This window comes from Podarcis tiliguerta (genome assembly GCF_965153285.1).
Source record: "Podarcis tiliguerta genome assembly, chromosome: 1".
Classification (NCBI taxonomy): Eukaryota; Metazoa; Chordata; class Lepidosauria; order Squamata; family Lacertidae; genus Podarcis; species Podarcis tiliguerta.
In genome coordinates, this window is record NC_139534.1 from 121661143 (window position 1) to 121678684 (window position 17542).

Below are 17542 nucleotides of genomic sequence, written 5' to 3' on the forward strand. Positions count from 1 at the left end.
CTATAAAAGCTTTTATTCAACCTTTTTCGTCATGCCATTATCTTGCTGACATGAGTCCAACTACATCCCACCCCCCACATGTATTCACACAGACAGAAATGCCCACGGGTCAAAACCTTTTGCAGCTTAAAATCACCCAAGCACCCAAAATGACGAAGTAGGATTTAACACGTTTTGCAAATCTTACAGTGCTGAAAAACATACAGATCAAATTAAAGCAGATTAACCAAATCCTAGCTGCCAGGCCCAACACAGTCTAATCACAATGGGAATCTTTAAGAAGCTATGTTTTTATTAATTTTTTGAAAATCAAACAAATACAGTAGCAATTATCATATCGCAAGAGTTAGTTGTCTAGTTACGTAATATAGAATGAGCATGCAACATCAAAGCAGCATTTCAGAAAACCCAAAATGGATTCCCCATACCGCCCCCCAAATTGGCTAGCTAAGTAGCTATTCTGTGGGGCAGGGATATTGCTTTTGTTTGTTCGTATGTTATGTATCCTTGTGCTTTTATATTGTAAACCACACTGTGGTCCTCGGATGAAAGGTGGTATAGAAATTTAATAAATAAAAATAGGCAATAAAATAAATATTCACTTCCCCAGAGATGTAAAATAAAGCAAACGCTCAAATCAGCACCCATCTTATATAAATAATCACATCCTCTTAATCATCATGAAAATATTCCCCAATGCAAGAATGTCTCCCCCCCCCCCCCGTATTTGTGTATTTGGGGAGATAGTCACTCATGTGCTGTCACAAGGAGTCAGTGACCACAGACTATGACCACAGGCTATTTACTTCCTGCCTGCTTATGTCACAAGGAGTCTGGGCATAGCTGTCAACGTTTCCCTTTTTAAAAGGGAAATTCCCTTATTCAGAATAGGATTCCTCGCAAGAAAAGGGAAAAGTTGACAGCTATGAGTCTGGGACCCCGGTTTCTTGGGTCATCTCAGTGCCCAGGTGTCAGTGACTATGTCAGGGTTTAAAGCTAGCACACATAACTTGAAATGCAGTTGTGTTAAATAGCTGCACCATCTTGGAGACAGCTCAGTTCGTAGAGCAGGAGTCTTTTAACCTCAGGGTTGTGAGTTGGAGCCCCCCGTTACGCAAAAGATTTCTGCATTGCAGGGGGTTCAGCAAAATGACCCTTGTGGTCCTTTCCAACTCTACAATCCTATATTCTTTGATTCTTAAAGTTTGCATATTTGGGCATTTGAGCCCGCAACTTTGATCATACTTAAACACCAGTGTGGCTTTCAAGTATGGCCTTGTGGTTAGAGTGTTGGGCTAGTAGATAGTCAGAGGAGATGATACTGGACCAAGGACCACATTGTAGAAGGCAGCTGCTTATGCCCCCTTCTCTAAGGACTCAGCCACACTTAACTTTTGCCCTGCGCTTCCCAGGTACATCCCCATGCTTTAAAGCGCTGTGTCCTAGCGTTCCTCTCCTCCCAGCACTTTCACTGCGGAAACTTGCTTTTTAACTCTGAAATGATACAAACAGGGGAACCGCTTGGACACAGAGCTTCAAAGCATGGATCTGCACCTAGAAATGTGGTACCAAAGGAAGTCTGGATGAGCCCTAAGGTCTTCTGCTTGCAGATTCCATCATCCTACATCCACCAACATTTCATGGGTGAAAACAGGGGCTATGCTCGCACCAGACATCACCACCTGAACTGCCTTCCTCACATTATTACACTTCTCAGCCCATCGTTCCTTTACAGTGCAAAAAAATCCCTGTCCTCTGAGGTTGCCCCTGGAAGTAAACAAAGCCTACAGAATAATCTTCCACAGTGGCTCATCTCGCCCATCATCGTGTTCTCACAATGGACAACCAGAGGCTTACGGGGAGCCCATAAACAGGACCCGAGTGCAACAGCAGTCTCCCTGCTTGCAGTTCCCTGGTATTCAGAAGCAAGCTGCCTGTGACAGTGGAGATGAAGCACAGCCACCATGGCTAGTAACTGTTACCCTCCACGAATTTGTCTAATCCTCTTTTACAGCCATCCAAGCAACAGGGGCATTCCGGCCTAGGCCAAAAGGCTTGCCATTCAGCTGTCGAGAAGAGGTGTCAATTGTTTTGCAGCTTTATGGCGTCCTGTAATATACTTGTCGGTTTACGACACGTCTCTGCTGGATACCGCGCATTTGCCAGACTTGCCATATGTCGATGGGCCCAAATGCTCAGTGCAATCTGTGGGCCATAGAGCTTCGTTGCTGTGGGGCGGGAGAGGAGGCAAGCAGCAGCAGCAGACACCTGAGCTGCTTTCTTCGGGAAACATAAACCCCCAATTTCCTGTGTTAACCTTTTAAAGAGTTATCTATTAACTGTTGTACAGAATACATAGGGCAAAAGTTGCAGGAGGCCTATGGGTGCTGCCCCAGTGTTTTCCTCAGGAACTGAAATTGAGAGGAGTTGTGTGACAAGACCTCGTGACACCCCCTCCCCCCAGTTAGGAGTGAAATAACCAGACAAGACAACAACACATAGTTGTTCAAACAGGCCACAACTTTATTGGCACAGGCAACTGGTGAAGCCACATTATTCCACTGCAGCCCGTCTGCTCTGAGTAGGTAAAGGTAAAGGACCCCTGGATGGTTAAGTCCAGTCAAAGGCGACTATGGGGTTGTGGCACTCATCTCGCTTTCAGGCCGAGGGAGCCGGTGTTTGTCCACAGATAGCTTTCTGGGTCATGTGGCCAGCATGACTAAACTGCTTCTGGCACAACTGAACACTGTGACAGAAACCAGAGCGCACAGAAACGCCGTCTACCTTCCTGCCACAGTGGTATCTATTTATCTACTTGACTGGCATGCTTTTGAACTGCTAGGTTGGGAGGAGCTGGGACAGAGCAACGGGAGCTCACTCAGTTGCGGGGATTCGAACCACCGACCTTCCAGTTGGCAAGCCCAAGAGGCCCAGTAGTTTAACCACAGCACCACCCATGTCCATCTAAGGATAAACCACATCCATGACTTATGTAAAATGGGGTGACCCCCAGGGGCTCCCCATTGAAGGAATGCTATGGCCCTCGTGGTCACCTGGGTGAGCCAGTGTGGTGTAGTGGTTAAGAGCAGTGGACTTGTAATCTGGTGAACCAGGTTTGATTCCCCGCTCCTCCACATGGAGCTGCTGGGTGACCTTGGGCTGGTCACACTTCTCTGAAGTCTCTCAGCCCCACTCACATCACAGAGTGTTTGTTGTGGGGGAGGAAGGGAAAGGGGAATGTTAGCCGCTTTGAGACTCCTTCGCCTAGTGATAAAGTGGGATATCAAATCCAAATCCAAACTCTTCTGGGTGTCGGACAGAAGCCAGTCCTCACAGATCCCTTTAACAGGATACCCTTAACCAAGGAGGGGAGCTTCCTCCATGGAAAGAGCCTCTGTGAAACAACTTTACGTTGTCCTGTGTAATTTCCAAGAGCCGTTGTGTTGTTTTGCGCGTTCACCAAAGGGCTCGTTACACTTCTGTGCCCACATCACTTCACATATGCCAGACCAAACGGGAAAGCAGCTGCCAGAGGAAGCGAAACAATGGCAATGGAGTGTAAAGGAAGGAGAGAGCAAAAGAGACCCGTAAATTCAAGGCTCTTTGAAAATGGCCATATGCAGGATTTGTTACCGGATAGTCCAAGAGACCATATTGCTTCGGAAAGTACTGCATGACTGAAGCAGAGGTGATAAATTAGATGTACCCTCTGAGGGAAGGCAAATATTAAAACCATTACTAAAGGGGGAGGAAATACTTCATCTGCGTATCATTTCATAATATCATGCATCCATATACAAAAAGGCAATTATGGTTTAAGGAGTGTTATAAAACTTATTAGGTGTCCTCAGTTACTATTATCATTCTAAGCAGAATGTCAAATTGTAGGAGTGAACGTAATATAAAAAGGTGAACAAAGACTTCTCTGCTGGTCTTGGGAGCTCTGGGAAATGTACTGCCTTGCCACCCTCTGGAGCCAGCCCTGGTGGTCAAGATGACTTAGTTGATCAGGTTTTGTGATACCAGAATGCCTTGGGCCAAGCCCGAGTAATACAATGATAGCCATCTTCAAATATCTCAAGGGTTGTCATATGGAAGATGGAGCAAGCTTCTTTTTTCCTGTTCTGGAGGGTAGGACTCGAACCAACGGCTTTAAGTTACAAGAAAGGAGATTCCTACTAAACATTAGGAAGAACCTTCTGACAGCAAGAGCTGTTCAGCGGTGGAAAAGACTCCCTCAGGAGGCTCCTTGGAGGTTTTGAAGCAGAGGTTGGATGGCCAGCTGTCACATATGATAGAGTTGAGATCCCTTCTAACTGAAAAAGCCCTTGTCCTGGTGGAGGATAGTCTGGCTTCCTTAGGGCCCGGGATCTATTATTATTCATGGACCTTAGGGTCCTCTGCGGGACATACCAGGAGAGGCTGTCCCGTAAGTACGAGAACCTTCTCCTCCCTCTGAACCTCTGACGGTGGTGAAGCCACCAAGAGACTTCTTATGACAGCATCTACTTCAGCATGTGCGTGAATAATCTTATTCACACACAAGCAATTGATGAAGATTTCTTCAATCAGGTGACAGCCCTAGTAGTAGGCAACATGCTTTTCTTTTTGTTTGGAGCATCAAAGTTTAAGGGAAACATCAAGCAAAAGTGAGCTAGTGCCAAAGCAACCATCTGCCCTAAAAAATGAAGACTAATACATCAACCCCGACTCTCAGAGAGCAATAATCCACGAGTGACTTTTACAACTTTACGCTTGGATTCCTTATCATCAGAGAAACACAAGGCCTTGCTCTCCCAGGCATTGGGGTCGTAAAAATGGAAGCTGTTCTGCTCGTATTGAAATTCATAATTTGATGGGCTCGCAAGGAGAAACTGAATTCAGGCTTCACAGGTACTTTGAGAGCTAAGTTGACTTGATCCTGGTGTGAAATGGTCACAAGATCCATCTGTAAGGGAAGGAGGAGGAGGAGTATAGTTGCAACACATGTGTGGATGGAAGCCTATCCCATATTTTTAAAATAGGTAGGGTTTATGATTAACAGAGGAACACAAGAAGAGCTCTGCTGGATCGGGCCCCAAATAGCTTTGGGCAGGGGAATTGGGCCAAACGACACATTATTTATTTATTTATTTATTTATTTATTTATTTATTTATTTGTTGTTATTATTTTTAAAATCCCACTCTTCATCTCACGATCTCAGTGCAGGTTACAATCCAGTTAAATCAATCCAAAAAACTACCAGAACAGATAAAATGTTCTTAAAATTAAATGAGAGACCAGCCAAAACAAAAAGCAAAAACCACTCCCCAATTCACCCCATATCCTCATAACAGCACGAATTAGTATAGTCATACCTAGGAAGTCGAATGGAATCCATTCCGGAAGTCCATTCAACTTCCAAAACGTTCAAAAACCAAGTCACGGCTTCTGATTGGCTGCAGAAAGCTCCTGCAGCCAATCAGAAGCCGCGGAAGCCCTGTCGGATGTTCAGGTTCCAAAAGAATGTTTACAAACTGGAATACTCACTTCTAGGTTTGTGGCGTTCAGGAGCCAAAATGTCTGAGTTCCAGGGCGTTTGGGATCCAAGGTACAACTGTACTAGGATCCTGAAAAAGTTTGGGCAAACAGGCGACTTTGGAGTGCCAAAATATCAATGGAAGCAGAACAAGTCACACAAGTCACACAAAACAATAGCTTACTGGTAGACCACCTGTTCTACCAGGTTGAAGGTTCTGCATTCAGTCCCTGGCACCTGCCACTGAGTTATGATCCTCCCCTTGGTGCTTGGCTGATGCTTTCTGTGGCCTCCACTGATTCATTTCCAGTTGCATGAAGTTAGTTTCACAGGATTATGCCTTGGATAGGTATGCACCTGCCCTTGTTCATCCAAAGACACACCCCACCTGCTCCATAGGTCTTTATGAGTACCAGTCATAGAATCATAGGATTGTAAAGTTGGAAGGGACCCTGAGGGCCATCAAGTTCAAACTCCTTGCAATGCAGGAATCCCCACTAAAGCATCCATGACAGATGGCCATCTAACCTCTGCTTAAAAACCTCCAAGCAGTTGTGCATCATTTCTTCTAAATTCCACATGCCAGTTTTTGAACTCTTTGAGCATCAACACCCCAAAAATAGTGATTCAGTTTCCCATTGGTTTCATAAAAGACTGATTGAGCACAATGGGTGGTAGTTATCCAAGTAGTCCCACTGAAACCAGACTATGTTAGGCTCATTCTTCTTAGTGGGTCTACTCTGAGTAAAACTTAGTTGACGAACAATGAATGGCAATTACTTCTGGGTAAGTATATAAAAGGCTGCACTGTTGTAAGAAGGGATGGACAAATTAGCCTATTTCTATGCTGTTTCAGTTCTGGGTTCATTCAGTCGTAAGTCCATTCCATCCTGTTTCCCCCTATTGAGTCCATTAAAAACTCCCTGTGAAAATTGCCTTCAAATTGAATACATTCTTGCATGTGTTCAAAAGTGCACACTTTGTATGTATTTTGCATACATTTCCCTCTGAAATATGCATTGTCCTATGCATTCCCCTTTAATTTACTCATTTCTTTTACACGTTTCCCCCATAAAGTATACATTGCTGTATGAATTTTTGAAGTGAAACTGCCTTGTAAAATTGAAAGAAGTGCCCAGTCTGATTGTTGGCTGTGTTGTGAGCTGCATATTTGTTCAGGAGCTGCAGATTAGATTGGTTTGATTTAAAATGAGATGCGAACAAAATTCTCCTCCAGCCCAAAGATCATAATATCTCATAATGATGGCATGCCCTGTGCAATAGTCCTCTACCTTTTATAAGGTCCATGCCATGGAAATGAACTGGAAGGGCTCTCACGATTCATTAGAAATGAAATGCCCTGTTCTTTCTTGATGAGATGAACGACACATGTGTGAAATCAGACAATGGAAGGGGGAAGATAAGAGTCGCCCATCCAGCGTTTGGGAACAAAATTATTCTGTTCATTCTCTTTTTCCGCACAGTGACCTTTCTGTGTTTCCGTGCTTTCCATGTCCTTGCAGAGAGAGGCAGTGCAATGACATTGGAGTCCCCATAGTACAACCCTTCTATTGCTTCTTATTGCTCCTGTGTTGCATTGCTTCATTCCTTGAGCAAGGTCATTCTTCTTCCCAGCCCCACAGTGCTCGACAGAGGACAGGGAGGAGAGCCTTTAACATTTGCAGCCTGCTCTGAGGTTGCATTATCAAGACTCTCTGAGCTGGAAAAAATCACCAGCCAGGGCTTCTGCTGCACCAGGCCTTTATTTTATTGAAGTTGGATGTCGTTCAGTCTCGGGACACTACGACCGCCTGAAGTCTTTGACATAGATGGATGCTTCTTCTGCTGCTGCTGGGTGTACAATGCGTGCTTTTGTAGAGACACTGGAAGGGGTGATGGTGATGAATATGGCCCAGGGAAGCTGGATGCATAAGAGCTCATCAAATGTGACAATGTTGAGGTTAACGGCTTTGGAACCAGCCCTTGTACCTATGCTTGGCCTGTGGGCAGAACCTACTATAGAAAGCATCTGCTGATTTAGGTGGCTCAAGCTGAGAACATAAAGAAGAGCCTGCTGAATCAGGCCATTGACCAGCATCCTGTTCTCATAGGGGCCACCCAGAGGCCCGTGGGAAACCTGCAAGCAGGACCCAAGCAGGGGAGCACTGTCTTCTCCTGTGGTTTCCAGCAACTGGTATTCAGAAGCATTACTGCCTCTGACCATCATGGTTAGTAGCATCTGGGGCAGATGAAGGCATCTGGTTGTGCTGCTGCAGATGCACCATTGAGGTACTTCTCCCTGTGCTCCTCCCAGCAGTCATTCCTCCACTGTTCACTGCTAGGGATGCACAACTTGACTGTCTGTCTACAGGCACTATGGTCGTCTGCAAGGGATTCCCACATGGCAGGGCTGATGTTGCCAGCCTTCATGCCACATTTGCAGACATCTTCGTAATGCAGAGGTTTTTTATTATTTTATTTTATTTTATTTTAAAAAATAAACATTTCTATGACTTCCCCTCCACCCACCCATGGTTTCCACAAAACTCCAATTCTTGCTGCATGTTCTAATTAAGCTATACCTTAAACTTCTTCACAGAAGGAACAATTCCACTATACCTCATTGCTGTTCTCGTTCAAATACTACCTGTGTTTTAACATATTTATATTGAGTTTTAAAATAGTCAACAAACATTTTCCAATCCTCCTTAAAATCTGTCTCTTTTTTATCTTTGTCAATAGATAATCTGTTCATTTCAGCTGCCAATCTTCTTAAGTTGGTTACCATTACATCGCACAATTTTTGCACATATAATATTTGCGGGGCCACTGTTGCATAAAGAAATAAATTTACCTGGTTTTTTTGGGGGGGGGATCTGTTCCACTTATCCCTAATAAAAAAGGCTTCAGGTCTTTGGGGGAAAATTACCTTAAATATCTTTTTTTTATCTCGTTATAAATCATCTCCCAAAAATCCCAGGCCACTTTGCACATCCGTTTGTAATTCAGAGTTGGTCTGCCAACAGACTCCGTGCCTAAAACCAGCTCTCCAAAGAGCACATTCTGGGGGATCCTGCCATCTTCCATTCTGTGGACATGACCAAGCCAGCGTAGACATAGCTGAGACAGGAGTGTGAACGTGTTGGGAATGCAGGTTTGGGAGTTTTCATCCTGGCCAACCAGATGCCAATGGGAAACAGAGACGCAGTACATGAACACAAGGGCACTCTCTGCCCTTGCATTCCCCAGAAGCTGATATTTAGAGGCATACCTCCTATGATACTGGAGGCAGTAAACAGCCATCATGACGAGTAGCCATTGGCAGCTATTTCCTCCATGCATTTGTCTAATCCCCCTTTAAAGCCGTCCAAGTTGATGGCCATCACTTGTCCTTGTGGGAGAAGAAGAAGAAGAGTTTGGATTTGATATCCCGCTTTATCACTACCCGAAGAAGTCTCAAAGCTCTCAGCCCCACTCACATCACAGAGTGTTTGTTGTGGGGGAGGAAGGGATAGGAGAATGTTAGCTGCTTTGAGACTCCTTCGGGTAGTGATAAAGCGGGATACCAAATCCAAACTCCACCTCCTCCTCCTCCTCCTCCTCCTCTTCTTCTTCTTCTTCCATCCAGCACTTGCCACCTGAAGCAGTTGCCTCGCTTTGCCTAATGATAGGGCTGGCCCTGGTTTTTGTTGGTTTTCTTCCTTCTGTGAGAAAACATTCCATTATCCAATCCCCACACCTGTAATCTGAAGGGGCACAGTTCAGAAATGATGAGCTGATTGTCTAGACTGGAGTTCATTCTCAGGCACCATAACTAAATCTGGGTGATTCCGTTAAGATGGAGTTGGGAGAAATTTACTGTAGAAAAACATTTTAAGTGGTTCAAAAAGTGACCTAATTGTGTTATCCCTCAATCCTCTTCTTTCTCGTATTGATTTCACTTTGTTTCCCACTAGAGCTTCACAATGGCAACTGAATTAGGCCAGTGTAGTTAATTCTGATGTCTTATTGCCTAGGAAAAGAAAGAAAGAAAAATAATGTGTGTCTATGGAAGCCGTTAGAGCAGGACAATACCTTTGCCCCCTTCTATTGCAGCTCAGAATTACTAGGCTGTTATATCTGTCTTCAGTGTAATTTAGGAAAAAGACAAATCCAAGATGATCCATAATAAAAATATCAAAGCAACATACTGAAGAGGTCATTAGTTTTGCAGCAACATCCATATATTGATTTCACACTCTGTAGGTAGAGTTTGGATAGAGACGACATTGGAGAGGAAATTATTCTGCTGTGTGTATGCTTTCCGGAGAATAAACCTCTTTCCATGTGAACGTAATCCATAAGACTTTCTAAGGTGGCCTGTTTATCAAGTATGCAGAAATACTGAAGGGCATTTGCATCCAGATAGCCTAGCCATTGTCATATTTTGTAACTGGGTGCTCTGAGTGTGACGAGAGACTAGAGAGTGTTGCATATAAAATTACAAGCGCCTCTGATGCTCTGGGTGTGAATTTTGACCAGCTCCCTATTAGGGCAGATCATTATACAGCGAGGATGGGAAACTTGTGGTCACTTGGATGTTGTTGGACTCCAACTCCCATCAGCCCCAGCCAGCATGACCAGTAGGCAGGAGTGATGGGATCTGAAGTCAACAGCCTTTGGAAAGCCACAGGTTCCCCCATTCCCCTTTTCCAGAGATTCCATGTGGATGGTGATAGGATTATCTAACTTGCATCCGGTACAGAGAAATCTCATCATTCCCCTGCCTTCCATCTCTGGGCAGGTCACTGCAACCTCCTGTTCCTGCAACTAGAAGATGTGTTTTGCAGAGAGTGACAAGAGAGAAGGTAGTTCAGAATAGGTCTGTTCCCAGAGTTCTCAGAGCTCAGCAACTCTGAGAACTGTGGGTCTACAAGGCGAATAGGAGGTCTCCTAACAACTCTCAGGGCCTTGTACTACAACTCCCAGAATTCTCCTGGGAAAGCCATGGCAGTTTAAAATAGAACGATACTGTTTGAAATGTACTTTCTAGTGCAGATGGGGCCTCCCTAACATCAGCAAAAACTAGTGGTGAGATAGACGCCAATCTATATCATACCCTCCAACATTTCTCCGATGAAAATAGGAATAACAATAATAATAATATCAACAACACGTCACCCATCTGACTGGGTTGTCCCAGCCACTATGGGACATGTTAAAAAACATTAAACGTTTTTTAAGAACTTCCCTATACAGGGCTGCCTTCAGATGTCTTCTAAAGGACATATAGTTATCTCCTTGGCTTGGGGGTCACATAACACCACACCCTCCAATATTTCTCTGATGGAAATTAGGGGCATTCTGGGATCAAATCAGAAACTGGGATGGCTTCTATAAATCCAGGGCTGTCCCTGGAAAATAGGATCACTTGGAGGGTTTGGAGAGTGATTTAGGGAGTTTTCTGTAGATTGCAATGACATCAAGAAGAGCTCTACTGGATCTGTAAAGGGACCCCTGACCATTAGGTCCAGTCATGATCGACTCTGGGGTTGCGGCACTCATCTCGCTTTATTAGCCAAGGGAGCCAGCGTACAGCTTCTGGGTCATGTGGCCAGCATGACTAAGCCGCTTCTGGCGAACCAGAGCAGCACACAGAAACACCATTTACCTTCCCGCCGGAGTGGTACCTATTTATCTACTTGCACTTTGACATGCTTTCGAACTGCTAGGTTGGCAGGAGCAGGGACCGAGCAACGGGAGCTCACCCCGTTGCGGGGATTTGAACCGCCGACCTTCAGATTGGCAAGTCCTAGGCTCTGTGGTTTAACCCACAGCGCCACCCGCATGGATCTGTACCACCTGCTGGATCTGTACAAAGGCTCAACTAGTCCAGCATCCTATTCTCACAGTGTCCAACCAGATATCCCCATGGGAAGCCTGCAATCAGGACTTAAGGGCAACAGCTCTCTCCCTACTTGTTGCAGTTAGAGGCATTCTGCCTCTGACAGTGCAGGGAGAACATAGAAACCATGGATAGTAGCCACTGATAACTTTGTCTTCCATAAATCTGTGAAACGTTCATATTATGTTAGAAGTGCATTGGCATTGCTATTGAAATACATATTGATTATTTGTTGGTGTTGCCCTTTAGCTTGAAGACCGTGGGCTCCCTTGAACGCAATTCCCTTTGTGGACAGGTGGCATAGAAATGAAAATCTAATCTAATCTAAAACGCTGACTCAGGAAACAAGCCACTGACAAGCATGAAATTGTCCTCTCTTGTATCCAACCTGGTGCCATGTGGTACTTAATCATCCTCATTAAAAAGCTGTGCTGATCTTGAGCTGCTCGCCTGTTAATAAATAGGTCTGTTAGCACATTGCTGAGCTGAAAGGAAAGTCAAGACAAAGGCGCTATTGTACTCTCCAGAAGACTTTCCCAAAGTTCTGCTATTTTTTCAGTAGTTTTTCTTTCTCAGCTGAAGTTGGAGGCAGATTTCACTCATAGCTGCAAAGGTTTGCATTTTCAGGGCACACCTGTTCAGGTCTACTCATAGAATCAAAGAACTATAGAGTTGGAAAGGATCCAGAGTCCAAACCACTGCAATGCTGGAATGTGAACTACAGTGGTACCTTGGGTTACAGTTGAATTCGACTGTGGGGTGCAGCGCTCATTATTCAGGCTGAGGGAACCAGCATTTTCTGGGTTGTGTGGCCAGCAGGACTAAACCACTTCTGGCACAATGGGACACCATGATGAATGCCAGAAGCCACAGAAACACCGTTTACCTTCCTGCCACAGTGGTACCTATTTATCTGCTCGCACTGGTATCCTTTTGAACTGCTAGGTTGGCAGGAGTTGGGACAAAGCAATGGGAGCTCATCTCAGTGTGCAAATTCAAACTGCCGACCTTACGAACGGCAAGCCCAAGAGGTTGGGTGGTTTAGACCACACCGCCACCCATGTCATATACATGACAGAGGCCCATCCAACCTCTACTTAAAAACCTCCAACGAAAGAGAGTCCACCGCCTTCCAGGGGAGTCCATTCCACTGTTGAACAGCTCTCTGAAGGAGCTAGTGCTTAATGTCATATTGTGCATTATTTTCAGAATAATGGTTCTTCCACCTTCAGAGGCTTGGAGGGTGGCGGCATAGGAGAGGGAATTCTTTGTGAGGGCCCCTAAGCTGTGGAACTCCCTCCCTGCAAAGGGACATCTGGAAGCTCCATTGTACGGCTTTTGGAGAATGATGAGGAAAAACCTCTTTACCCAGGTTTCTGACACTTTAGGTGTTTGTATTAAAGATGTACCTTGTCTTTATGGCTGTAAGTTGTTTTGTTTTGTGTTTTAATGCTGGAACCTGCGCTGGGACCTATGGGTGAAAGGTAATAACTAAATATGTAACTACTGCTCTCTCAGGTTCAGTGAATCCCAGGATGTTAGCTTATGGAAGTTCATGGAAGGCAAGTTTGCCATTCTAAAATTCTCCAAGTGACCAGTGCTTTCTCCCCACACCCTTAAAAAAATTAGATGCCAGTACTCACCATGAATGAGACACTGGTGGCGCTGTGGGTTAAACCACAGAGCCTAGGGCTTGCCGATCAGAAGGTTGGCAGTTCGAATCCCAGTGACGGGGTGAGCTCCCGTTGCTTGGTCTCTGCTCCTGCCAACCTAGCAGTTTGAAAGCACGTCAAAGTGCAAGTAGATAAATAGGTACTGCTCTGGCGGGAAGGTAAACGGCGTTTCCATGCGCTGCTCTGGTTCGCCAGAAGCGGCTTAGTCATGCTGGCCACATGACCCGGAAGCTGTACCCTGGCTCCCTCAGCCAATAAAGCAAGATGAGTGCTGCAACCCCAGAGTCGGCCACAACTGGACCTAATGGTCAGGGGTCCCTCTACCTTTACCTTACTCACCATTAAGTTGTTACTGTGAGTGCCATACCTTTGACATTTTAGGGTGTGTGCGTGTGCTGGTACTGCGTACCCTTGAGTACCCCCAGGGGGAAAAAGCTCTGTGCTGTCACTCTCCAAAAATCCTATCTGGAGGATTAAGGACCCTTCTGAAGGAAATGCAATGGGGGTGGAGGAGGTGGTAGCGGAAGGAAGAGAAATATATAAATTTATCTTACCTTATGACTGAAATCCAATTTGGGCTGATTCTTCCCTCCCCCGGGAGCTGTTGCTTTAAAGCCTACTTGGCTTGTTTTAGGGGAGCGGTTGCGAAAGTAACATCCTGGCTTGGCTACTGCATTGCAGGGCTGCCCTTGAAGACCTCTTGGAAATGTCAGCTGATTCAAAACACAGTAGCTAAGACAGTTTTTTTGGCAGGTGCTGTGTGAACCACATCTCACCAGTGCTTCTCAGACTTGCCTGTAAGCCTGTAGAGTCCACCTGTCATCGAGCCTGACCTTCTTGAACACTTCCTGTGAGCCATCTTGGCTACCTGAATGCAGTGACCAGGTTGCTATTAGTATAGATACTCCTCCCATCTTGCTCCCTCCAGCATATACTTTTTTTAGATTCAAATGTACTTAGGATAAATTTTCTCCATTATGAATTGATCCCCACACCCCCACTTAAAACTCTCTCTTTCTCGCAAGATTATCTGCTACGTTTCATATTTCCAAGGCTCTAATAATACACGTAGCTTTTTTTCAAAAGTGTTTGTGGTGTTGTCAAAGGAATTTTGGTTTAGCCTCTGAAATGATCCCACCTCAAAGATTCTCTCCCCCCACCCGCTTGCATGCTACCAATTAAAATATAGCCTGAAATGAGCTATTTATTTCAGCCGCTACTGTTGCTACACTGAAAGAGCCTGTCACTCAATGCAAATTTACAAGACCTGGGGGGAAAAAAGAGAGGAGAGAATAAAATAAATTGCACATGGATTCAGAGCAATTAATTTTAATTTCAATTTTATTTTTTTTAAAGAAAAAAGAAAACATTACAAAAATCAAAACATCCTCATCTGTTTTCCAGGAGGGACACTGTAAGCCTCTTTCCCTCATTAATCTACAGTTTTCCTAGCCTAGGAAAATAAAGAGTTGTGCAAATTAGAAAAAATAAAAAATAAAGGTAGTCACCAGGATTTCTTGGAAAGTCTCCAGATTAAAGTGTTCTTTCTTTGCTGGCTGGCTCTCTTAATTTCCTAATTTCACACTGTTTCTACTTCATCACCGTCTCCCCATTTTGCCTTCTCAGCTTATTCAACAATTGCCTGAGGTTCTTTGCCACTTTGTAGTTTTATCAAGAGGCAAAAGGAAGGAGGGAGACCTGAAGAGATGTGAGCTCGTTTTGTTTTCTCTTGTTGTGCTGAGGTATTATTCAGCCACAGAAGTTGAATATGTAAATATGATGGAACACCACTGTCAGCTCTTTTGCAGGAACATTTTTCTTTTCCTTTTCCTGGTGAGGACTCAAGTTGAGAGATTACGACTTCTGTGTTCAGGAGCAAGACACTCAAAAGACACCATATTAATAATGGTTGTTACAAGTAGGAACTGCAACAGAAAATGGCATCATGGAGTGGCCCTGTTCAGGACTCTCCAGTCCAATCTCCCTCCCAGTTTTCCATTGGATTTTTTGGGGGGTGGGGTTTAAGTTCTTTTGTGGTTTCTCCTCTATGTTAGGTCTCACCCCCACAAACATTTCCTGAACTTTTGCGAACTGCGGGCTTTACTAGATTCTGCTGATACATCTCTCTAGTTTTGCTGGATAAGCAACAATCCTAAGCTTTCAGGGATGTGGGTGAAGCTGTGGTCTAAACCACTGAGCCTCTTCGGCTTGTTGATCAGAAGGTCAGCAGTTCAAATCCCTGTGATGGGGTGAGCTCCCGTTGCTCTGTCCCAGCTCCTGCCAACCTAACAATTTGAAAGCACACCAGTGCAAGTAGATAAATAGGTACCGCTGTGGCAGGAAGGTAAACGGCGTTTCTGTGCGCTCTGATTTCTGTCACGGTGTTCCGTTGTGCCAGAAACGGTTTAGTCATGTTGGCCACATGGCCCGGAAAGCAGTCTGTGGACAAACACCAGTTCCCTCGGCCTCAAAGTGAGATGAGCGTCACAAATCCACAGTCGCCTTTGACTGGGCTTAACTGCCCAGAGGTCCTTGACCCTTCTTTTTTTACCTAAGCTTTCAACTTTGTAAACAGAAGAATTTATTTAGGAATTTCTGAGCACGTAAATTATATTCTTAGAGAGAGGTGGGGTTGTGGAAGAGGTCTGAATCTGAGACAATTTATTCATAAGATTTATTTCCCATCCTTCACCATAAGGTCCTAGGGTGGGTTACAACAGTACAGGGTACAGTGGTACCTCGGGTTAAGTACTTAATTCGTTCTGGAGGTCTGTTCTTAACCTGAAACTGTTCTTAACCTGAAGCACCACTTTAGCTAATAAGGCCTCCTGCTGCTGCTGCCATGCCGCCGGAGCACGATTTCTGTTCTCATCCTGAAGCAAAGTTCTTAACCCGAGGTACTATTTCTGGTCCTCACATCCCAGAGATAGGCAAATTAACCATTCTGGATGGGAGTCGCTCTCTCTGTGAAGGAGCTAGTGCTTCATGTCATTTTGTGCATTGTTTTCAGAAACATGCATTTTTGCGTGCACTTTTGGGATGGAGAACTGCGGCACAGAATTCGGAGAAGCAAGGATTCTGAAGGCTAGGTGTGAATTGGTTGAGTTTGTAGTTCCGTTAGTGTGAACTGGGTAAGTTTGCATGTAAATGGATTCAAGTTACAAGAAATAAGATTCCGACTAAACAGCCAGGAAGAACTTTCTGACAGTGAGAGCTGTTTAGCTGTGGAACAGACTTCCTCGGGTGGTTGTGAACTCTCATTCCTTGGAGGTTTTTAAGCAGAGCTTGGATGGCCACCTGTCATGGTTGCTTTGGTTGAGATTCCTCCATTGCAGGGGGTTAGACTAGATGACTCTTGGGGTCCCTTTCCACTCTACAATTCTAGGATTCTATGAACAAATTTCTCCGCCATCCCTTCATTCAGCTGAAAATGTAGTAATTCTATTGATCATTCCAAGGTCTGACACTGCAGGGATGTTGGAGCAGAGCTGATGCACAATCCATGTGGATTGAGAGCCGGTGTGGTGTAGTGGTTAAGAGCGGGGGACTCGTAATCTGGTGAACCGGGTTTGCTTCCCCGCTCCTCCACATGCAGCTGCTGGGTGACCTTGGGCTAGTCACACTTCTCTGAAGTCTCTCAGCCCCACTCACCTCACAGAGTGTTTGTTGTGGGGGAGGAAGGGAAAGGAGAATGTTAGCCGCTTTGAGACTCCTTAAAAAGGGAGTGAAAGGCGGGATATCAAATCCAAATCCAAATCCATGGAAGGAATGGCTGGAAAGGGCTAATCACCTCCAAAATAATTCATAATCCTAGCTAAAGCAAACAGACAAGAGAGAGAGAAAGAGAGAGAGGCAAGATGCCTTTACATTCCTTGTCTTCCTTATCATCACTGTGTGGCAGAGAGATGCGCAATATGTTGTCCTAGGATTCCTGCTGTTCTGATAACTCCCTTGTCATCTACTTTGCAACCCAACACTTTTATTCAAATGGCATCTGGTGTATAATAAGACTTGGGTTTTTTTTAAGCATCAAAAAGGTGATGGCATGTTCATCACAATAATTATGGGCTGATTCATGCAATGGCCAGTTTCATGGTTTTTGTTTCCTTTAGCAGTGGCTTTTATTTGGTCACACACCCAGGAGGAAGACTTGGGAGGCCAGCTTTGGCAGAAGGTTATTTTTATATTCCTCTTTTTCCTCTTGCAACCCCCGTGCCTCCCACAATGCATTCTAGAGGGTCTCGAAGTCTCTGGAACAGATTTTGAGGACCCACAGGAGGGCTTGGAAGAGATGAGAGGGCCTGAAAGAGAGAAGTCCTAACATGTGAGCAGAAGCTCATAACAACAACAACAACAACAACAACAACAACAACTTATTATTTATACCCTGCCCATCTGGCTGGGTTTCCCCAGCCACTCTGGGCAGCTCCCAACAAAATATTAAAATACAACAATCCTTAGATATT